A 25,114-nucleotide genomic window follows, 5' to 3' on the forward strand; every position below is an offset into this window, starting at 1 on the left:
AGGTCTTTTTTTTTTTTTTTTCAGGTCTTTTTTCTTTGTTTTCACATGAATATGAGATCCACTATAATATCCTCCATTGTTTTTAGGTGAGCATGCCTGTGATTACTTTATTCTTATAGGATAACTCAAATTCTTCTTCCACTCCTTCTCTACTATTTATATAGCTTTCTAAAATCAATTTGCATTTTATTTATTTATTTAGATTTTATTTATTTATTCAGGAGAGACACAGAGAGAGACAGAGAAGGAAGCAGGCTCCCTGCAGGGAGCCTGATGTGGGACTTGATCCCGGGACTCCAGGGACCCTGGGCCAAAAGGCAGACACTCAACCACTGAGCCACCAGGGCGTTCCTCAATTTGCATTTTAATTGGTTTGAATGCTTCACGTATTGGTTAATTCTTGGTGGATAGGCACAGAAAAAATGATATGATTTGGACTCCACACAATCACAGTCACAACTACAAATGTACTCAGTTATGTTACCACCAAATAATCCAGAATATGATTATATTATTATAAAATAGATATGCATAACAGTGGATCAAAACATCACATAGGGGCCTTTCATAATAAGGATATTTGTGGATCACACAGAAGTGCATGGATCCCAGTTTTGAAAAACACTGGTAAATACCACTCATTTGGCAATTAACTCTATAAAGCCTCGTAGTACCTCTTGTATTGTGTCATATACATTAGAGCTAAGAACTTTTCATGCTCTCATGGAACAGAGAATATGCTCAGTGAAGATATATTTATTTCCTAATGCATATTGAGTTCTCATCTGATATATATGGATTAAATTATGCCCAAATTCCTCTTCAATGGACAAATGTCTTTGATCTATATGAAATTTTAAGCTTCATAGTTTTCTCTCTGCCATCCAGTTTAAGGAGAGGCTCAAATTAATATTCCCTGAATAATAAACATTAAATGCTTTCACATACAACATGGGAATATGAGCTTTATCTCATTTGATCCTACCACAGACCTATGAAGGTAATATCATTATCCCCATGTATAGTGTTTAGGAAAGCACTAAAGCCCTGAGGCTTAGGGAGGGCCAATAATTTGCCTAACATCACCTGGCTACCAAGCAGCAGTGCTGAGGTTTGAGCTCAGGCAGACCAACTTTAAACCAGAGACCCCCATTTCTAGTGCCCAGTGAATCCTGGAAGCTTCGTGGACATCTTTGATGACATTTGCCTCCTGAGTTCTATAGTTTGCCCTCCAGCTGCTTAAGTTGCTTGCAAGACCTGTTTCATAAATATAAGTGAGAAAACCTCATCTTTGTTTCATGAAATCCATAAGGAAGTAATCTCATTTCTCAATGGGGGTTTTATAGGTTTATTTGTAGTCTGGAATTTTGTGCTTCTTTTTTTCCTTTTTAATGATTTGATTTGGGCAGCTGTGGCATGCTACTAATGTGTTAGGAGCACTAATGTACTTATGTGAGGAGATTGACTTTTTATGGTAAAGAAAGAGATAATTTTGATTTTCTTTGATAATCAAAACTTGCAACTGACCCTTAAAATACTCAAGGAGAGGAATTGCTTCTATACATTCTCTACATTATCCCAGATGGAAATGAAGGAGATTCACAAGCCATCTGGATTTAATTAGTGTACTGTGTGGATATGCTAGTGGCAGCACCGCTGAGGAGAATCAGCTTTAATGCAGAGAACCTTAGATTTGGAGTCAGGTATTCTGGTTTCTATCTGTCACTAAACTTCTCACTCTGTTCTTTTTTTTTTAATCAAAGGAAAGTATACCTCTTCTGCTACCTCACTGGTTTTTACCTTCACTTTAGAGATCAGATAGTACGGTGTTTGTAAGTGTCTCAAAAAACACAAACAACCACAGAATGCAAAAGATTCTTGTGTTATTATAGTACTGCAGATTTTAAGCCATTTTAAGAAAAACTTTATGATTGTTAACTCTCTCATTTGTGACTACTTAGATAGGATTAAAAATGGAGAGTGTGGCATTCTGAAGCTCTAATTTTGGAGTTGAGAATCTCTGCACCACCTCCTTCAGCCATAGAAGTCCTCTATCATGCAATGAGAATTTGTCCTTTCCTTTTTTTTTTTTTTTTTCAAACTTCCATGTTCTATATCCCTCAGGTTGCAGAAGTTGAACTATTCAGGCATGTTTGCCAGAAGTCAAATAGCTATTAATTCCATATTGGGTTAAGTATTCCAAAACAGCTCAAATGAGAGAAAAATAATCTTGAAGCTTGTAATTAGCCAGCTGTGGCTGGGGGAACCAGCTTCTATTAGCGGAAACTTCAGCTGGATTAAATAATAGCAGTGTGCAGTTCCCTGATTTGGGCACCAGTTTAGAAATGTAGTGACTCTGCACAGAGTTTGCTCTTATAAAGATGTTCATAGCCTCCCTCATTTCATGACCAAACAATTAGAAACTTGGGACATGGAGTATGTTCTTAGAAATATGTCAACTGTTCATTAGGCAGCTCACAGTAGGAGGAGTGAAAAGATTCTGTTATTTCCACTGATGTTCGACTCTCAGCACTAGACTTGCTCCTTCGGGAAGTCAAAGGAAGGTAAACAGACAAGAAATGAAAAACAAGCAAACAAAAAACCAGCACATGAGGACTGAACCTAGAAGTATTAAGGATTTTTCCCCCAAACCCACTGTTCCAGGAGGTTTAGTCTGATTTAGTAGCTGGAAAACAGATTTTCATTAGTTGTCTCCTCTAGTATCAAACTTTAATTTTATATTTTTCTAATTTCAAATATGATTGCAAACATGTTATGTGGCCTCTTTAGAAAATATTGTATCTATTGATAAACAAAAGAGATAAAATGGGGGAAAAAAAAGCAATCAATTTGGACAACCCATGGGATTAGTCATCATTCTTGCTGAATTTACTTCACTGGATCAATGAAGATACATTCAGATAAGTGAAATGTTAGTTCTTCAAAAGGGTCCATTTTAAAACAGAACAATAAGAGCTGCCCATCACTGAAAGCTTACTGTGTGTCAGACACTTTCTGACCACTGTGCAAGTGTCCTCCCTACAAACCCAGATAGATACTATTATTCCCATTATAGAGATAACAAATCTAAGGCATAGAGATGTTTAGTAACTCACCCAGGGTCAACAAAATAATAAGAGGCAGAACCTGAATTTGACCACAGCGACTGACCCAGAGCCCACACCCTAAGCCAGCACTTCGTAAATTATAGTCTGAATGCCAAATATGGCCCTGCCACTTGTTTTTGTAAATAAATTTTTGTTTACACACACACACACACACGTCAATCAAAATTTTAAAACTCAGGGATAACCTTGTTGATAATTGGTGGGTATTCCAAGCTTTTCCATTTTTTTTTTTGAGGGAAAGGAAGGAGATGATAATGTCTAAGAATAGGGCATTTGTTAAACTTAATATTTATAATGAGTCTAGAAAACAATCACTCAAAAGATTTATAAGAAGGATGTGTTCTTCATTACCTCAAGGAGAACAGAATATTAGTTCATTAAACTCTTTGTATTTATCTAATTAGATAAGGCTACACCCTCAGATTTTGATAACATTATCTTCGATAAGCAAGGCTGGCTGTGTTGTTGTCATAGTTCAACACTCAATTAAAATACTGCTATAAAGTACATTGATCTAAAGTAAAACCCTGAAACTGCTGCTAAGTTTGGGATCCGGCTTGGAAATCAAGAACTGTGTGCTGTAAACACATTTTTGAAACATAAATACCAGTTATTCTTGGGAATCCCTGGGTAGCTCAGTGGTTTAGCACCTGCCTTCGGCCAAGAGTGTGATACTGGAGTCCCAGGATCGAGTCCCACGTCGGGCTCCCGGCATGGAGCCTGCTTCTCCCTCTGCCTGTGTCTCTGCCTCTCTCTCTCTGTGTGTCTCTCATGAATAAATAAATAAAATCTTTAAAAAATAAATAAATAAATACCAGTTATTCTTGAAAACAAAACAAAAACAAAATTCTAAAGGCCAGGGATTAGTCAACATCAAAATGTGTTTATTAAGCACCATTTTGAGGACTATAAAGTAGATATTAGAAAGATAATATCTCTATTTTTTAGAAGCATACAACCTTGCTGTAAAAAAGGAAAGTTTATTCCTTAATGAACAGGACTCTTTATTAGTATATATGCCTTGTTTAAAGCACATTCTTCCAGGTTATTCCATTCCGTGGGGACTATGAGTCTTTCATTGCTTTTGAACTATTTTACAACACTGTAAGTTGAAGGTAACTGATAGCAGTACAAAAGAATTCTTGTCTATAGACAGGCAAATAAATTCTGTCTAGTGGAAGTTCAAAGACTTCGCTCCACTGTGGAAGCAGCCAGTTTTGTGTCCATTTGCAAATTCATTTCAACATTGCTGATCTATAATCATGTCTGTTCTTTGGACACTCTTTGAGCTGGTTATAACATCTTACCACTTCTCTCATTTATTTAATGAGTTAAATGAAATCTTTGACATGTGTTTACTTTCTATTTGTTTAAAAATTATCCTTTAATGTGAGCTTAGGCTCTAGTGTCAGTTATAGGTACTGATCCTTTGGGCTGTTTACCAGCTGTGTAACATTAGGCAAAGCTTAACCACTTATTAGAAATACCTGCCTCATTGTATTGTTGTGGGATTATGTCATATGTTACTTCTATTCTGAAACTTAAGTGTACTCAATTTTTTTAAAGGATTATTAGAAGCAGTGTATGGAGTGACTACCATGTGAGAGCAATAAAGTAGACCTAGTCAATCAACATGCAGGAAATATAATGAAGGTTACGCATTTTTTTTTACACCTCTAAAGTTCCTGCCTTAAGGCTTTTGGCTCAACTCCCTAAACAGGTCAAAATGTTTTCCAAAGCCATATAAATGAAACAGTCTCATGACTTTCAAATTCCAGTTAGGCATATTTAATATGCAAAGGTTAATCAGTGAGAAATCTTTGCAATCAAGTTTGTACAGGAAGATACCTATAATAGTCAATTCCATTCCATGCATTTCCTCTTTAAATAAGTTTTCCCTAAATTCTTCCTCTAAAATTTGATTCTCATCTAGTGCACATTAACTACGAGTTCTTTTTCAGTGAATTAAGAACAAAGGCTATCCTCAAAAGATTAGTGATCCTTAGCCTTGATTCTAACTCAAATCACGAATATAATGAATTCCTCCTACAATTATACTTTGCCTTTTACATTTAGAAATATTGAAACAAATCCCCCTTTTTTTCAAAACTGGAAAATATTATTAAACACTTTTTTAAGTGGTGAAAATCAGTTGATGAAATTGAACATATCACTGTGTGGTATTATATTACATGCCATTTATGTAAACAGCTATTAATTCCAATCTGAGGTCCCTTTCAAAATCCTTCAGAGATTAGAAGATCTGGATTTTAGCAGATTTATTACCAATCTTCTTAACTTCTGGAACAAAATTATTTCACCTGCCCCACTTTTACATTCCCCATCCCTGTAGTCTATACTATACTTACGTAGTATATATAGCAGCATTTCCTTGATAAGAAACATGACAGTCTCAATAAGCTCTGTGTAAAAGTAACTTTGTAACACTGTATATAATATCCCTCTTGGAGATTCACAGATCATTAGATTATTGAAGAGTTAAGAAGGCCTGTACAAAGAAATCTATTTAACTTTGTTAAATCCAGTGTTTCCCAAATCCCAGACCTTATCTCACACTATGTTTCTCTTTGCTACCTTCTTCCATCTACATTTGCCTTCTTTTATTCCCATATATGTACTACCACAGAGTCTATATAAATGCATTTTCCCAGTCCACTACACTGGATATCAACTCTGGTTCATATTAGATTCCCAATTTCCAGCCTAAAGTGTATCAAGGGTCATGTTCAGCTAGCATTTAGAACCACTGTCCATGGCTCTAAGCTCCATGGAAGCAGAGCTTGCCATTTTGTTTACCATTACAGTTTACATAATAAACAATAAAAGAAAATTCGTCAAATCAAGGGATAAATAAATGAATTAACACATTTGTCAGATAAAGAATGAGTGAATTAAATGACTTTGTCAAAAGGATAAGTGAATATGAAAAGCAAATAGTTCTCCTTGGAAAACACTGCCTTAGGGAAACATTTGCTGAACAACCATATGGCTCAATACACATTTGTAGGTGGGGAAAGTAGGTTCAGTTTGGCATTGCATGAAGAGTTCAACCCTTTTAGAAGATCTTCCTACTGAATCGTTCTAGATTAAACTACTCAGATTTCAATTCAAAGTCCAGGGCAAGTCATAATCCTGGTTATACTCTGGGACTGAGATTTGCTGTCAGAGAATGCAGGTGTTTTCTACTGCCACTGATAATCTCATTTCTTCAGGGGCTTCTGAACCATGGATTCATGTGATGAACTCATGCCCAGACTCCTTAATTTCATTTGAAATTCCTCCGGGGCCAGCGGAGATCTCACTGCCACTGTGACTACTTTCTCTGCTCATCACATCTCACACTACTCTCTAGATCCTCTGAACAACCATTGCCCTTATTTTTTTTATCATCACAAAGCAGTGGCTCTGAGGACCAATGGTGTAGACTTTGGAATCAGATTGGTTTATAATCCTTTTGTTACCATGTTCTAGCTGTCTAACTCTGTGCAAGTTACTCAGCTTTTTCACATCTTGGTTTCTATATCCATAAAATGAGGATAATAAAAAATGTTCTCACTTCATAAAGTTATGAGATTTAAATGAGATCATAAGTGTAAATATTTGGCACTATGCTTGGCACATGGTCAGCATGCAATTATTAGTAGCCATTACTATTTCTCTCTACATAGATGTGACTTTTTATTTTGTTTTCTAGGTTTCATAGGTTTATATCTTAATGTGCCTTCTTGAATTATAAACTCATTGAAAGAAATGTTTGATATTGTATGTTGCATATAGTTGATTTTTAAAATATAATTACTGGTTTCTACAGATGGCTTCCTGGCAGGGAACATATTTGGTTTAGTATTCTCTTCTAACCCTCACAACCCTAAATGGATGGAACTTCTAGTATGTGAAGAAGAGTTACCTAGATCTTTACAACTGGGCTCAAGGCAGATACTCCCTATTTGCCTCTGAAGTCCTATTCCAAGAGGACCTTCTCCCACCAAAAAAATACCTGTAACAAAGACTTGGGGTTTAAATGTGCAAGGTAAGTGTCATTCCTTAAGGCCTGCACTACCTGAAACATCCAAGACATCTAAGATGTCTCAGTGTCTTGAGAGGTCAATGAGGTGTCTGAAAACTTATAAGATTGTCAAATAATCAGAACTGATGTGAAGCCAATTCAACTTCTGTACCTTCTAAGTCAATATAAAAAAAACAACAACCAGATTCTCTCTTCTTGCCATTCACCACAATTCTTTCTCCGCACAATTTTACAGAACTTCTCTTAAAGGAGGGCATGCAGAAATGGCAGACAAGAATCACCTGCAGGACATTTAGAAAATACAAATGCCCAGATTTTATCCAAGACCAGTTAAAGTTGAATTTTCAAAATTGGAGTGAGACATTAGTATTTTACAAAACATTCCCTGGTGAATTTATCTGCAGATAGGTTTGACAATCACTAACTAGGAGATGCTCCTCTTAATAGGATTAACAGGCAGTGAACAAACTGTCAGAACATGATAGTGTGCTATGTACTGTAGAGGATACAAAAAACAACCAAAACTTTTCTCTGTCTTCAAGGAGCTTTCAGCTACTCGTAGGAGAAAATTTCCACCTAGAAACTGATAAACAGCCAAAAGGTTACAAGTGGTGGGTATATGACAGAGTCAGAAACTAAATGCTAAAATAAAATTTAGAGGTGAAAAGTAAATGTATATTGGATTGGCCAAAGGTTTCATGACAGAGGAGGTAGGTACCTGAAGATTTAGAGGAATATGAAATTTAGAAAGATCATCCTTGACTTTTTCACATCAACTTTGGGTCATGTTTTCAGGACTGTAGGGAGCTACTTGAAATACTCGTATGTATGCAGCTTAAATTTCCAAGGCAACACAAAACCTTTGTAAATATAATTTATTACTGGGATCCCTGGGTGGCGCAGCGGTTTGGCGCCTGCCTTTGGCCCAGGGCGCGATCCTGGAGACCCGGGATCGAATCCCACATCAGGCTCCCGGTGCATGGAGCCTGCTTCTCCCTCGGCCTGTGTCTCTGCCTCTCTCTCTCTCTCTCTCTCTGTGACTATCATAAATAAATAAAAATTGAAGAAAAAAAAAGATTTTATTATTTCTGTAAAGTTTCAGCTCTCAGAACAGTTCTTGAAGGGAATGCTATTGTTATTTTCAGCTAAGAAACTGACACCTTACAGAGGTAAGTGACAGCTTTAAGGAAGTATAGGCAGGCGAATATTAGACCTGAGGGAACAAGCAGGTAACCTCTGAGGAACTCATATTCAGGCCAGTTGTCAATGTTTTTCGGGAAATCAGTGCTCTTTTTGCCTTTCTGGTCTCTTTTCTAGGTCATACAGTAAGGACAAATTTCCCCATAAGTAGGTGGGCAAAGCTCTGGTGGCTTGATCCATGTCTAGTGGCCTAAAGCCTCCTTTGCATGTGACATTGAAATCAGTTCTTGACTACTTCTGTTCTCTTCTCTATAAGAACTAATAATCTCATTTTCATTCATTTCAACACAGTTTCTTTGCTATTGGACTTAAGTTTTATACAGAGAAAAAAAGGCATGAAATGAATATACATTTTGCTTCCTTTCAAGAGTATCTTTTTTACACATGAAGTTTGAGGTATCTGGATTTTCATTTCTGAGAATCACACCTTTGTAACACTTTAGTCAAAAGAAACTCATTAACTTTCTTTAGTAGAAAAGCTAGAAGCATCACATGCTTATTTGAAGCTGAAGTTTTATTCTAGCAGAGGATACTGCATACTGCCTACTAGTTGGCTTAGATCTTCTTTTTGGGGATCTGACTGAACATTGACCCCAATTACTGGCAATTTTTTGTGCTTCAGTGCTGCTGTTTCAGAACAAAAACTAATAACCCAACCCTATAGAGAAGCTTTATACACTTCCCCAGTGATTCTGTAGCTCATTTCTCCTTTTCTCATGGTCATTGAATTGATTTTTCCTTGTTGCTTGCACATGGTGCTCAATTATAGTGAAATTCCTGAATCAGAAGACAATCAGCTATCCAAGAAAGTATAGAACTTGAGAGGAAAATAAAAAATATTAGCCTTCTATACTGATAATATCCTAGCCTTTTGCTTTCTCATCTGAAGAGTTTGTCAGTATTTTTAGGTTGCTCTATTAGGTAGTTTTGATTTTGTGTTTTGTGAGAATATATCAGTTGCCACTATTAAGGGTAATGTGTAAATTGGTTTAATTTTCTATTTTGGGATATTTCTAAAATACAAATGGAGTAGGTTTTTTTCAGGGGGCTTTTTGGAGTTGATCTTAAAACCTGGCCATTAAAAATGAATTAGCCTCCACCAAAAGAAAAAAAATAAGGCTAAAAAAAATTAGCCATGGGTTTACAGAATCCAAACAGGGGAATGGCAAAGAATAAGAGCTGTGAAGTTTCCCTTCCAGGAAATAAGTTCAAACTGAAGTAGGAGGCCAAAAATTATGCTAGGAGAAAAGTTTCTAGAAAAAATGGAAATGAAAAATTACCTGACAAGTTATATTTGTGAGCAATTCTGAAATGCTAGTTGCCAGGGACGTAGAAAGACCTACGTGTAAGTACAGAGAAAACCAAGTGAATTATTTTAAAAAGATGCAGTGAATAACTCCAGGAAAAATAAAAAATTAAGTTTAGGGAAGGAAATAAAATTATGTGCATAATGGCCCACTAGTGAATTATATTTATATAGTGAAATGAAGTTAATTTTTAAAAACATGGAGATAAATATCAGAAGAAACAGATATTTGTATGTAATTACCTTTGGAGAGCAGGGTTGATGTTGCTTGTCTTGGGAGAGCAATTTCTAGTGTAAACTACATAGAACTATTTGACTTTTAACACTTTATACCAATATGATTTTCATGAAAAATTAAACATTTAAAAATACAATTTGTATTTCTAACCCCCTCTACCATAAATACAAGGCTGGCATGCTTTCCCCAATGTTTTGTGGAACAGTGCTAAAGAGGGGTTGGCTTTTTAAGTATATGGATTAGGAAGATTTCAGTGGATTTGGTGGACTGGAGGAAGTCTTAGGACTGGAGTTTGGTCTGGAAGGCTCTGGTCAAATGTTGTTAATAACTTCTATTGGCATTGATCCAGCACTGATAAATAAGGAGATAGACTCTCATATACTGCCTCGGATTGAGTTTTGTGTGTTCACTGAGATGATGATTTTCTCTTTAACCATTATTGACTACAGGCACAAGTGTAATTCTCACTTTCCTCTGGGTTGTCTGGGTGTGCATTGGGCCTATCTTTAAATCCTGGGTGTTTCAGAGCATCTTGCTGGATCTAAAGCACTCAAATGAATGTGAATGCAAGAGGCTGAGGGACTAAAACATATGTCAAAAAATGTATAAGGATTTATCTTGAACTCTTGTCTATACACAGAAATACTTTATATCTTCCTACTTAAAGTAGTTTTTCTCAGTTTACAAAATAGTACCCAAGGCGGGGTGGTCAGTTTGGGTTAATGATTACATTTTTTACTTGAATAAGTTTTAAAATCTTATGTCAGCTGGCTTTTGTAACAGGACTAATCATATGCATGCATCAATATTCTGTTGTGCCTTAGTCGTTCAAACATAGCAAAAATGTTTCTGAGGCTGGTAACCGGTCATTTGAGTTGAGGTATGTGAGTTTTCATGATCTTAAATATGTGGAGTGGTTTACACTTAGGTTAAGAATTAAGAGAGAGACACATTGTAGATTAGGCTCAGATTGAATAGAATATGTGTTTGGGTAAAGAAACTAATATTATTTAAAAATCTACTATGTATCAGGCACTTTACATACATTATTTCATTTTTTTAAAGCTGAGATACAGAGTGGTCGTGTGACTTCTCTAAGGACTTCTGGTTAGTGAGTTGTGGAACTGAAATTTTAACCAAAGTTTTACTAGCAACAAAAAAAGGTGAGAAGTTGAGCAATTTTTATCAGTACAAATTTGCTTACAACAAAATCACTTGCAAAATTTTTAATAAGTGGAAATTGGGCTCTACTCCTAACCTACTAAACCAGAATTTCTGGGAGAAGTCCCAGGGAATTCTCTGTGACTTTTATGCACCCCCAAATTTGAGAACCACTGCTATGTCATAATTGTCATTATGCTCCAGTTATTTTTTTAGGATACAGTGTGTTACCCTACAATTAAATTACTTTGAAGATTAGCCTTGTTTTATCACCTACTGTTTCTCAATCCCTCCGAATATGGTCAGATTTCTGGAAACTCTATATACAAAAAATGTCAGAAGATTATATTTTAGATTCAAATTGGGCCACAAAGAATTAGCATTTTCTCCTTAGATGGAATTTGTGGAATAGTCACACAAAACAATGGTGGAGTAGAAAAAAAACCAGAGCTGCGAAATTTTCTGTGTGTTTGTTCATGGCAAAAACCATGAATGAGATGCATCTGTTTCTTAATGACCGATACTAGTTTTCCCTTAGTTTCCATGCATAGATTTCCACCCCTACACTTGTTCTAATGGATGAATGGTGGTGCTAGTCCTTTATTCCCTTTCTCTTCCTCTTTTAGCAGTTTTTAATGCATAGTTTGGGCCTTTAACAGCTTAGAATTCGAGAAGACTGACTAATGTTCCCCAGAATTCCTAGAAAGATTATTACCAGAAATTTAATAAAAAGATAAAAATATAGACAAAAATTAAGTACAGTACAAAATTAAGAAATCATAGGTAAGGGGGAAAAATGAGAGAGTTTGTATTGGCCCATGTTTTCATAAATCCTCATAAACGGGCCATGCCCTAAATATAACAGAAGAGAAATGAGAGGATGAAGAGATGAGGGCAGTTTATATTCTTCCTAGGGTGTCCCTTTCCAAAAACGGAAACTTGTTAATGTAGAAAGGTGGGGGGTATAGATATTTGCACAAAAATGTGTTTTTTCTTTTATAATAATTCAGTATATTTTAAAAGAGAAGAATATAAGGTCACCAGCTCAATCTGGGATATTCATTGTGAGTTGAACAAATATATATTGAATGGGCTTTATATCAATGTCCTCTGAGTTTGAAATACTGAAATCCTACCTAGAGAGTCAGGAAACACAAGTTCTGGTCTCAGCCATGTGACTTCAAGCTGGCCACTCATTTCCCTTGACTTTCAATCTCTTTCTTTGTAAAAGCAAGCCAGATATTTCTGAGGTCCTTTCAGGTACTATGAATCTATGTCTGCATTTACAATTGTGCCGCAGGAAAGTCTGAAATTTTTCTTTGGTGAATTAAAAGGTTTTAAGTGAGGTTATTATAAGTTTGTTTAAATTGATGAAAAATTATAATTGTACAGAAAGATACTTAAAACCAACACGACAGCCTTTATCTTTGGGTAATATATTCAGTTAATATGTGTCCAATTAAGGTCTCTAGTCAGCATCTGCCTGTTTCTGAGACAGTTATCAAGTTAGTTATTCTGCTGATAAAACAAAATGCTAATTTTTAAGGTGTAAGGTGGAGAGGAAAAAGTGGTAAACATTTGCATCTGGATCACCCTGAGGTGATATGTTCTCTGCATACTTTGCATTCCAGTTATTTTTGAACAGCTTTATTGAGGTATAATTGATGTACAATAAATGCACGTTTTTAAAGTATACCATCTTGTATGTTTTGACAAGACATATGTCCACATGTCCAATATGATACATGAATTCATCACCACAATAAAGATAGTGAACATGTAAACACTCTCAAAAGAAACCTTGTGTCGCTTTGTCATCTCTCTCTTCCATTTCTACCCACAACACTCCCTCTTTTTCATTCGCCTGGGAACCAATGGTCTGCTTTCTGTCACTATACATAAGTTTGCATTGCCTAGAATTTTATATAAATAGATTATATAGTGTGTATTCTGTTTTTCAAGAATGTTTCAAGATGTTTTTCAAGCTGAGCCATTATTTTGAGATTCATCCACATTGTTGCATGCATCAAGACTTCATTCTTTTTGTTGTTAAATACTATTCCATTGTATTCCATTGTATGGATAAAATATATCTTGTTTATTCATTCATCTATCGATCCACATTTGGGTTGATTTCAGTTTGGGGTTGTTACAAGTACAGCTATTTTGTACATCTTTATACAAGTCTTTATATGGACATATGCTCTTGGGTAAATAAATACCAAGGAGTAAAATGGCTGTGTCATAGGGCAAGTTTATGTTTAACTTTATAAAGAATTTCCAAATTGTTTTCCAAAGGCATGGTTCCATTTAACCTTTTTACCAGCAATATGTGATCCCTTTATCATTATGAAATGATAATGTTAGCATGGCATATCTTTTCAAATACTTTAACATATTTGTGTCTTTATATTTGAAGTTGTAGGTTTTTGTAGGCATCATATACTTGGTCAGTAATTTTTTTTATTTAACATGATAGGTAGTCTCTGCCTTTTAACTTGGTTATTTAGATTTACACATCATATGATTACTAATATGACAAGATTTAAATCAACCTCCTATTTGATTTCTCTATATGATCTTTGTTCCCCTTTTCCTGCCTTCTTTTGGATCAACTTTATTTTTGGTGCCATTTTGTCTCCTTTGTTAGCTTATTATCTGTAATTGTTTCTTCTGTCATTTTAGAAGATGCTTTAGGATTTACCGTATATATCTTTACCTTATCACAGTCTATCTTCAAGTGGTAACATATCATTTTATATCATATCATATTATAAGGACTTTATAACAGTTTACTCTCATTTTTACCTTCTTGATATTGATGCTATTACTGTCATACATTTTACTTCTATATATAAACCCCATATTTGATTATTATTTTTACTTGCACAATTAGCTTTTAAAGGTATTTAAATAATAAAAGCCAAATGTTTATTGCCTTTGTGTAGATTCAAATTTCCAACTAGTATCATATTCCTTTTACCTGAAAGAATTCTTAAAGCATTTCTTATACTACAAGACCACTGGTAGTAAATTCTTTCAGCTTTGGATTTCAGAAAAAACCTCCATATCACTTTTTTTGGAAAGGTATTTTTACTGGGTGTAGAATTCTAGATGGACAGAATGTTTTGACCTTTCATAATTTAAAAAATGTTGGTTCTCTGTGTTTCCATTTGCATTGTTTTTGACAAGATATCTGTTGTCCTTACTTTTGCTCCTCTGTATATAATTTAAAATCTTTCTCTGGCTGCTTAAAATTTTCTCATTATCTCTAGTTTTGGGCAATGTGGTTATAGTGTACCTTGTAGTATTCCTTACATTTCTTATTTTTTAGTTTTTGAGCTTCATTGAAGTTTATAATTTTTATGAATTTGAAAAATTTTTGGCCACCCTGTGTTCAACTATTTTTGTTTGGTTCCCACCTTAAAGAAGGTTTACACATACATTAAAGAACTCTAATTACACATACATTAAGTCACTTGAAGTTGTATCACAGTTTACTGATATTTTTTTGTCTTTTTTACTTTCTAGTATTTTTTTCTCTGTTTCATTTTCTTTTTCTGTTTTTTTTATTCCAGTCTGTTAACACATTCATTTATATTCATTTCAGGTGTACAATATAGCGATTCAACAATTCATTATATTATTCAGTGCTCCTCAAGGTAAGTGTACTCTTAATCTCCTTTACCTATTCACTAATACCCCCTCAACTCCCTTTCCCTCTATTTACTACCTATTTGTTCTGTATAATTAAGAATCTTGTTTTTGGTTTGTCTCTCTCTTTTTGTTCCTTTATTCATTTGTCTTGTTTCTTAAGTTCCACTTATAAATGAAATCATGGTATTTGTCTTTTTCTGACTGGCTTATTTCACTTAGAATTATACTTTAATTATATAATTATACTTGCAATCATATCCATGTTGTTGCAAATGGCAAGATTTAATTTTTTATGGCTGAATAATATTCCACTATATATATATATATATATATATATATATATATATATATATGCCATATCTTCATCTATTCATCTATCAATGGACACTTGGGCTGTTTCCATAACTTGATTATTGTAAATAATGCTGCAATAAACATAGGGGTGCATGTATCTCTTTGAATTAGTGTTTTTGTGTTCTTTGGGTAAAAAGTTGCAAACTTACTGAATTCTTTAATCAGTTCAAGTCATTTTTTGGTAGAGTGCTTTGGGTTTTATATATATATAGTATCATGTCATCTGCAAATAGTGAAATGTTTACTTCTTCCTTACTGATTTGGATGCCTTTACTCCTTTCTCTTGCCTAGTTGCTGTGACTAGGACTTCCAGTACTATGTTGAATAAAATTGATGAGAGTGGACCTTCTTGTCTGTTTCTGACCTTAGGGAAAAAGCTTTCAACTGTTCCCCATTGAGTATGATGTTTGCCATGGGTTTTTTATATAGTCTTCATTATGTTGAGGTACATTCCCTCTAAACCAACTTTTTTAAGGGTTTTTATCATGAGTGGATGTTGTACTTTGTCAAATGATTTTTCTGCATATTTTGAAATGATCATATGGTTTTTATCCTTTTACCTATTGATGTGATATATTATGGTGATTGATTTGCAAATATTGAACCACCCTTGTATCCCAAGAATAAGTCCCACTTGGTAGTGGTGAATGATATTTTAAATATACTGTTGGATTTGGTTTGCTGATATTTTATTGAGGATTTTTGCATATAGGTTTGTCAGAGATCATTGCCTATCTCTTTTTGTGGTGTCTTTTTTTTTAAGATTTTATTTATTTATTCATGAGAGACACAGAGAGGCAGAGACAGGCAAAGGGAGAAGCAGGCTCCCTGCAGGGAGCCCAATGTGAGACTATTCTGTGACTCCAGGACCATGTCCTGAGCAGAAGGCAGACTCTCAACCACAGAGCCACACAGGTGCCCCTTTTATTTATGGTATCTTTATGTGGTTTTGGTATCCGGGTGATACTGGTCTCAGAATGAATTTGTACATTTTCCTTTCTCTTCCTCCTTCCTCTTCCTATTTTTTGGAATAGTTTGAGAAGAATAGGTTTTAGGTCTTCTTTATATGTTTGATAGAGTTCACCTGTGAATCTGTCTGGTCTTGGATTTTTGTTTGTTGGGAGTATTTTAATTACTGATTCAATTCCATTGCTGGTAATTTTTAAGAAATGCATTGTTGAAGCAAACACCAACATCTTTGTACAGTTTTATATTGCCATTCTCTACAAGTCATTAATTCTATCGTTAAACAAGGCTCCCTGAATTCATTGGGATTGGTGGGATAGTGGGGTGACAGGCACCAAGTGACATGACTTAACTATCTTAACTGCTAGAGACAAGGGAAACATGGTTGCGATCATGGACAGAGCTATCAAATTGGTCTGTTCAAGTTTTCTATTTCTTACTGCTTCAGTTTTTGTTATTTTTATGTTTCTAGGATTTTATCCATTTTTTTCCAGGTTGTCCAATGTATTAACCCGTAATTTTTCATATTCTCTTGCAATCCTTTGTATTTCTGTGATGTTGGTTGTTATTTTTCTTCTTTCTTTTCTGATTTTGTTTACTTGAGTACTTTCTGTCTCTGTCTTTCTCTCTTTGGTAAGCCTGCCTAGAAGTTTATCAATCCTGTTGATCTTTTCAAAAATCAGCTCCTGGTTTCATTGATCTGTTCTATTGTTTTTAAAATCTCTTTATCATTTATTTCTGCTCTAATCTTTATTATTTCCAACATTCTGCTATATTTGAGTTTTGTTTATTCTTCTTTTTCTAACTCCTTTAGGTGTAAGGTTAGTTTGTTTATGTGCAATTTTTCCTGCTTTTTGAGGCAGGCCTTTAGCTATAAACTTCTCTCTAAAAACTGCCTTTGCCTGATCCCAAGCATTTTGGACCATTGATTATGTTTTCGAATTTGTCTCCATGTTTTTTTCTTTATTTCCTCTTTGATTTCTTGGTTGACCCATTCATTGTATAGTGGCGTACTATTTAACTTCCATGTATTTGTGTTCATTCCACATTTTTTCTTGTAGTTGATTTCTAGTTTCATTGTGCTGTGGTCAGAAAAGGTACATAGTATAACATTGATCATTTTGAAATTGTCGAGACTTGTTTTATGACCTAATATGTGATCTATTCTGGAGAATATTCCATATACACTTGAAAATTTGTGTATTCTGTTTTAAGATGGAGTGTTCTGAATATATATATTAAATCCTTCTAGTGCAGTGTGTTATTCAAACCACTGTTTCCTTGTTTATTTTCTATTTAGATGGTCTTTCCATTGATGTAAGTGGGATGTTAAAGTTCCCTACTATTCTTTTATTACTGTCAAGTAGTTCCTTTATGTCTGTTATTAAGTGTTTTTATGTTTTGTGTGCTCCCATGTTAGGTGCATAAATATTTACAATTGTTATGTCTTGTTGGATTGTCTCCTTAATGATTATATAGTATCCTTCTTTGTCATTTGTTACTCTTTGTTTTAAAGTCAATTTTTTTTTCTGAAATAGCTATTGCTACCCCCATTTTCTTTTGACATCTATTTGCTTAATAAATGTTTATCTATCCCCTCACTTCCAATCTGCAATTGTCTTTAGATCTGAAGCCTGTAGGGTTTTATTTGTTTGTTTTTTAATCTATTCTGTCACCCTATGTCTTTTGATTGGAACATTTAGTTCATTTACATTCAAAATAATATTGATAGGTATGTATACATTGTCATTTTACTATTTGTTTTGTGTTTCATTTTTGTAGATCTTTTCTGTTCCTTTGTTCCCTTGCTCTCTTCTCTTTCCATAAGTTGGCTTTTTTTAGTGATATACTTGGATTCCTTTATTTTTCGTATATCTATTACACGTTTTTGATTTGCGGTTACCATTAGGTTTGTATATAACATCTTATGCATATAGCAGTCTATATTAAGTTGATGGTCACTTCAGTTTGAACCCATTCTTTACTCTTTTCCTCTCCATGTTTTAAGTATATGGTGTCATACTTTACATCCATTTATTTTGTGAATCTCTTAACCAATTTTTTTACAGGTATACTTATTTTCACTGCTTTTGTGCTTCCCTTTTTTTTTTTTTTTTTTACTCTTATTTATGGTATTTTCTTTCTACTCATAGAGTCCCCTTTCGCGTTTCATTTAGGGTTGGTTTAGTCGTCATGAGCTCCTTTAACTTTTGTTTGTCTGGGAAATTTTTTGTTTCTCTTTCTGTTCTGAATGATAACTTTGCTGGATTCTTGGCTGCAGATTTTTCCCTTCCAGAAAGTGAAAGATTTTTCACTTTTTTCTGGCCTGAAAAGATTCTGTTGAGAAATCTGTAGCTAGCTTTATGGGGTTTCCCTCATATGTAACTGTTTTCTTTTCTCTTGATGCTTTTAAAATTGTCTCTTTATCATGGCTCTTTTTTTTTTTTTTGCCATTTTAATTATTATGTGTCTTAATGTGGACCTCTTTAAGTTGGTTTTGTTGGGGGATCTCTGTGCCTCCTGGATCTGGATATATGTTTCCTTTCCCTAGATTAGGAATGTTCCAGCTATTATTTCTTCAAATAAGTTTTCTGCCCTCTTTTCTCTCTTTTCTTCTGCAATGCTTATGATGAGAATGTTATTACACTTGATGGCATCACTGACTTCCCTAAGTTTACTCTCATTTTGCTCAGTCTACTATAATTTTTTTTTCTGTAACCTGTCCAGGTTGATTACTTTCCATTATTCTGTCCTCTAGGTCACTGATTTGTTCTGCTTCTTCTAGCCTGCCATTTATTCCATCTAGTGTATTTTTAAATTTCATTTATTGTGCTCTTCATCACTGATGATTGGTTCTTTCTTATCTCTGTGTTGAGTCTCACTGATATGATCACTCTTTTCTTAAGTCTAGTGGGTATCTTTATGATCATTACCTTAAATTCTCTATCAGGCATATTACTTATCTCCATTTTGCTTGGGTCTCTTGCTGTGATTTTGTCCTGTTTGTTCTCTCATTTGAGACATATTCCTCTGTCTCCTCATTTTGTCTAACTTTCTGTGTCTGTTTCTCTGTGTTAGGAAAGTCAGCTATGTCTCTTGCTCTTGAAAGCCCAGGTGGAATGTGTGCTTTTAACAACGTGGCACTGGTCCTCTTCCACAGGGAGATGTGCAGCTGTCACAGAGACTAGGGTAGGCCTGAGCCACTCTGCAAAGCATGTGTGGATGGGGCATGCAGTTTTAACAAGGTGCTTGTGTTTTCTGCAGAAGGTGACCAGCCCCCACTGCCCCTGTGACTAAGACCCTACAAAGCAAAGAGTCAGGAGATGAGGTCTTTGCAAGGTTTGGCAAGTTTTGCACTGGTCTTCTGGGGGAGGGGATCTGCAGCACTGGAACTGAGGCACACCCAGCTGGAAGGAGCAGGGCATAAGACAAACAAGTTAGGTAGTAAATGCTGGTACCATTGTTGGTGCCCACAAGTTGCTATGTGTTTATCCTGGGGGCTGGGAGAGGGAAATGGCACCTGCCAACTCCTTTGTCTCTGGATAGTCTTTCAACAAATTCTGAGATTCTCCTTCCTGTATGCCCCCAGAATTTTTCAAACCATTCCTTCTATGCTGTATCTCCCCAGGCTGTTTGTTGTACTGTCTCTTTATGTGCAGGGACATAGTTTCCTTTTTTTAAAAGATTTTATTTATTTATTCATGAAAGACACAGAGAGAGACAGAGGGAGAGGGAGAAACAGGCTCGCTGAGGGGAGCCCCATGTGGGACTCGATCCCAAGACCCTGGGATCATGCTCCGAGCTGAAGGCAGATGCTCAACCACTGAGTCACCCAGGCAGCCCAAGGACAGAGTTTCCTATTACTCTTCTGGTCCTCCTAGAGCCAAGTCTTTTGATTTTTAAAGTTTCAGACTTTAATTCTTGCTGGATAAGAACTCATGAAGTTCAGCCTCTCTGGTTTTCAAAGCTGAATGCTATGGGCTGTGCAGGCTCCCCTGTGTGGTAGTCTGTTTCTCTCCCCTCTCCACATCTTCAGCTTCTTCTTCCCTTCAGTGGCCAGACCCATGGGGTTTAGTTTCCCACTACATCTCTTCTCTTCTTACCCTCTTTGATGTGGCCTCTTCTCTATATTTGGTTCTGGAGTTTGTTCTGCCAGTCTTCAGGTCATGTTCTGGGTTATTGACACTGCTGTGAGTGTTATCTGGTTGTATCCCATAGGATACAGTAAGCTTATGGTCCTACTCTTCTGTCTTCTCTGGAAGTTTCTGAGTTTCATTTTGGATAGTATCAATTATTGTCTTCAATTTCATTAAACTTTGACAATATTTCATCTGTCATTAATCTCATTAATGTCTTTTTCTTCTAGGTTTTATTTCCCGGATTTATCTTCTGGTTTTCGCCTCTGAAGTTTATATGGTCTTTAAAAATATATCTTTATATTTAGTATATTTAATTTCTTCTTCAGTTCTTTGAACATAAAAGTATAGCATAATAGTTTTCCAATGTTTTTGTCAGCTATTTTTAACATCTCTGTCAGTTTTGTCTGATTGATTTTTCTCTTCATTATAGGCGGCATTTTTCTGATTGCTTGCATGCTTGACAATTTTTGATTAGATGTAGGATATTATGTTTTACCTTGTTGAGTGCTGGATACTTTTTTATTTCTATAACTATTGTTGGGTTTTGTTCTGGGACACAGTTATTTAGAAATAGTTTGATTTTTTCTGCCACTGCTTTTATACCTGAACTGTATTTTGTCTGGGTTTAATTATTCTTCACTGCTGAAAAAAGACTCTTTTGAATACTCTATCCAATGGTTCATGAATTATGAGTTTTTCTTCTCTGTCAGGGAATTGGTCTAGTCCTGTACCCTAACTGAGCCCAGTAACCGTGGCCCCATGTGGGATCTGAGTGCTGTTGTTTCATCTTTTTGAGAATTTCTTTCCCTAGCCACAGGTGGTTTCTGCACATGTATGCCTTGATCATTACTTAACTGAATACTTGAGGAAGACGAAGGATATATTATTAACAAGCATGCCAATATCATTATTTTTGCATGGTATTCTCAATGCAAAATATAAGAAGGAAAATGTCATTCTAGTTATAAAACTCTGTATAGTTTTAGAGCCTGTGACTATTTAGCCCAACTTGCTGTGCTGATCCATTTACTATGCATTGAGTAACTTGCATCTAAGGGCACTGTAGATGGTAATGAGGTTTTGAATGCCTTTACATGAGACCCAAGTCTCATCTTTGAAGGATGACGCAAGTGATCATTTCTGCTGATGAATTTTAAATAGAACAATCATCCTGATTGCTCTGCTTAAGTCTGACTCAGTAAGCCAGCTAAAGCATTTCCCCCATCATACAGACTCCTCAACAAATCTCAAGATTTTACCAGGCATTTTCATGAGAAAATTTGAAAAATGTTCAGGCTTCACACACTACTATCAGGCCAGTGTGACTCCTTTTTATTTTGCCACAATCTATGGAAATGAAATAGAAAGGGGAAATAATATGGAATAAAGTTAGAGAAATTAAAATCAAACCTTGAATTTCATAATTGACTCTTATGCTGATTCTCTCTTTTATATTTTACTCTTATTTTCCCTTCCCTTTTGTGAATTCACTTTTTAGCTTTTGAAAATTATTTATGATTCTTCAAATTCTTTAAGAAAGGAATGAGTCATAATATATTTCGTACATGTTGATAGTCTTCTACTAGGTTACAGCAGGTGGCTGACCTACTTGAAGGGCAGATACGTCACATCTTCAGCAAGTAAAGAATTAATCATCACCTGATGTGATGCAAAAATTGAAAGACCTTAGTGATTTTTGCAGCCTAAGATTGGCAAGATTCTGGCATGATGGCCTTCATTTTTCTGTCCCGTGTTTATGGCTAATTTATCACAAAACACTCTTCCAATTCATCAAGATCTCAACTGCCTTAAGTCAGTACCCTAGGCAGCTACTACCAATCACTCAATGTATGACTGTAAAATCAATCCTATCTGCAATTCAGAAGTTAGTCCATTCTTTTAATTTTATAGGTCCAAGAATTGGGACTTCCAATGAGCTATAGAGTTTAAATTGGGACTAGGTCCCCAACTCCAAGCATAGTCATTCCACAATGTCTCCATAGTCCTAGAAGGCCAAATACTTTTGTGTGTGTGTGTGTGTGTGTGTGAACATACAGTGACAAAGCAGACATATAGACACAAGATGACAGACAAAAATGAAAAGATTTTCATCCTTTCCTGTTATTGCCAGACTGAACCTACTTCTGAAATGGAAAATTTTATCAAAAGAAAAAAAATATTTTCAGCTGACTTAGAAACTTACCCTGCTTGTCAAGCAACCAAAAAGAAAAGATTAGTGTGAGATTTTTTTTTGCTGTTGTTCACTTTTGGTTTTGTTTTGTTCTGTTTTTTTCCTATCCAGCTTTGTGCAGAGCCAAAGAAGAATATCCACAAAAGAATATTTCAAGGTCATTGAAAATCTCCACCAACTTCAAAACCCTCTCCCATTTTCAGTTTCTGATACATGAAGATCCTTTAGTAGATATATAGCTTATGAGCACCAAATGAATTATTATGCTGAAAAATAAATTCCTATGGAGAGAAGGATATTATTGATTAGGGTGTCAGTAAGTATCAACAGATTCTTTTCTAAGAGAAGTTTGTGATAAGGGGTGGGGGGAGAGTACATAGCAAGAGAGAAAATGTGGGAAAAGGAAGCTGCGATAATACAAATTCCAGGGTGTTTTTTATGCAATATTGAGGATAAGTGCAGAATGAGTGAGTTGCCCAAGCTCTTTCAGGTGAAATTGAATTTTAAATCCTAAATTCCTTGATCTGATTCACATTATACTCTACTGAATTGTACCTGACCATTCCTCAGACCCTCTCCATGAGCAAAAATTATTTACCATGAAGAGTTTCAGATAATCACTATTATTAAGTAAACACAATGTTCCAAGCTATATCTTTATTGCTTTTCCTATGTATTACCTTACTTAGTACTCATAGAAAACTTATAACGTACATTCTTTTATTATCTCCACTTCACAGATAAGAAAAGTGAATCTTAGAAAAGTTAAATAATTTGTCTAGGGATTTCTGGCTAGAAAGTGATAGTGGAAATTTGAAGTACAATCCAACTGTTGCAAGCCAAACTTCTAGTCACTATACTAATCTGCTTCCTGTCTTATCAGAACCAGATAAAAGAATCTTAGCCTTGTTTTGTATGTTCCTTAGAAGAAAAATGAAATTATGAGACAATAAAATAATTCTAAGGAATTCATACTTTCTCTTTTGTTAAAAATCAACCAAAAAATGTAAAATGATATCTGATGTAAGATTTAGAGATGCCTAATTGCAGAAATCAACCACCAGATCAAGTCCTTTGATTAAAGTTGGACTTTCTATACTTAAAAAAAATCCCTGCTTAATTATACAGTTGAATGTTAAATATTATAATACATTTGTTATAAACCTCATCCTTATGTCTGTTTACACATACACATTTTTACATGCACAAATATGATGCCAAAAATATATAACAAATCTTCACAGTTCAAGGGCCTTCTCACAGAATTATGTAGGAGCCTCTTTCTGGCTGGTTGACTGAGCAGAGTTCAGCCTGGGAGCTTTTTAAAGGCTGAGGACAACATGTTTGTTTTGTTGAGGTTAAAATCTGTGAGTTTTGGTGGCGATTTTTTCTAATTGTAAATTCTTGATAGGTCTGTAGTTAGAAGCCAGAGGAAGTTGAAGGGGACTCTGGATGGAATGAAGAACAATGTTTGGAAATGAAGAGCTAGAACCTGAAGCTCAACTTTTAGAAGAATTAGTGGTATTTTCGCTTGTTGATGGAAAGGTCAACAATTTTGAAGATGGAGCAAGTATCCATAAAGAAAAGCTTTTGAAAACTGTGTCTAGGTCTTTATCCAGAAAATCCTTTTTGGGAGAAAAATGAGAAACTTGCTAATAAGCATTAAAATTATCTCTATTGAATCCACACAAGCAGATTCATTTACCTCAGAAAACTTGAAGCCTAATAATACCTCTGCATATTATAAAGTTTTGGGATAATTATTTTAATTTGGTGCAACAAAAGCAAACAAAACAACAAAACAAAAGCCTTCTGCTATGTACCTATATAATACATATATAAGTATAATATAAAATGCTTGCCTTGCAAAAGTATAAAATACATGTGTATGAGTATAAATATAAAAGGATAAAAATAATAAAGATAGTATCTGCTAAGTGCCAAATGTCTAAACCAACTAATAATGGCTACTGAGAGTTCCAAGGAAGAATTAGAGACTGATAAGAGGGAAATGGACCAAGAAACCTAACCCATAGTTTTATCCAAAAGGAAATAAGACTCAGAAAAAAATTTTTCTTGAAGTTTAAACAGCTATAGAGATCTCTCACTGAGTGTAAATCTTCTGATTTCCTGGTCTAAGACATCTGCCATCACATCAGGCTATCAGGGAAAGACTCACGAAACAGAAAGAATTAAGCTAACCCTTGCAGGAAGAGTAGGTAGGGCACTTTAACATTTCATTGTTCTCAGAGGTTTGCTTACTTGAGGTATGCTAAATATTAAGTTAATGGCTACCTCCAACAGTTGATTGAAAATGATATGTTTGGCCAACCAATATTTGTTCTTGAACTTGGATGGAACCAAAATGAGTCACAGATACTTCATTCGTTAAAGTCCTTCAGTCAAACAAAATTATTTGAAAATTTACTGAATTCTGGAAATTATGCTAAGTTTTGAGGATTCAAAGGTAAAAAGATGTGATCACTGAATTTCAGGGTTTCAGAGCTTCCTGAAGTGATAGACTGTGCCATAAGTAATTACATCCCTAAGAGTAATTTTTATAGTGGAAATAATTACACATTGCAGTTTAAGAGTCAGAAGAGGTTCCCTGCCTTAGTCTGTCAGGGCTCTATAACAGAATACTGTAGATTGAGCGGCTTATACACAGCAGAAAGTGATTTCTCACAGTTCTGGATGCTGGAAAATCCAAGATTAAGGCACCAGCA

At 35.1% G+C, this 25,114-nt stretch overlaps 1 long non-coding RNA gene across 1 annotated transcript; it reads left to right on the plus strand.

Annotated features, from left to right (window-relative positions):
• The first annotated feature begins 10,704 nt into the window (after nt 1–10,704).
• Nucleotides 10,705–24,070, plus strand: LOC112651824 (uncharacterized). The gene is made up of 4 exons (XR_003131073.3): nt 10,705–10,800; nt 14,692–14,743; nt 22,500–22,704; nt 23,800–24,070. It is a non-coding gene; the product is annotated as an uncharacterized LOC112651824 (long non-coding RNA).
• The last annotated feature ends 1,044 nt before the right edge of the window (nt 24,071–25,114 follow it).

This window comes from Canis lupus, chromosome 4, assembly GCF_003254725.2.
Source record: "Canis lupus dingo isolate Sandy chromosome 4, ASM325472v2, whole genome shotgun sequence".
Classification (NCBI taxonomy): Eukaryota; Metazoa; Chordata; class Mammalia; order Carnivora; family Canidae; genus Canis; species Canis lupus.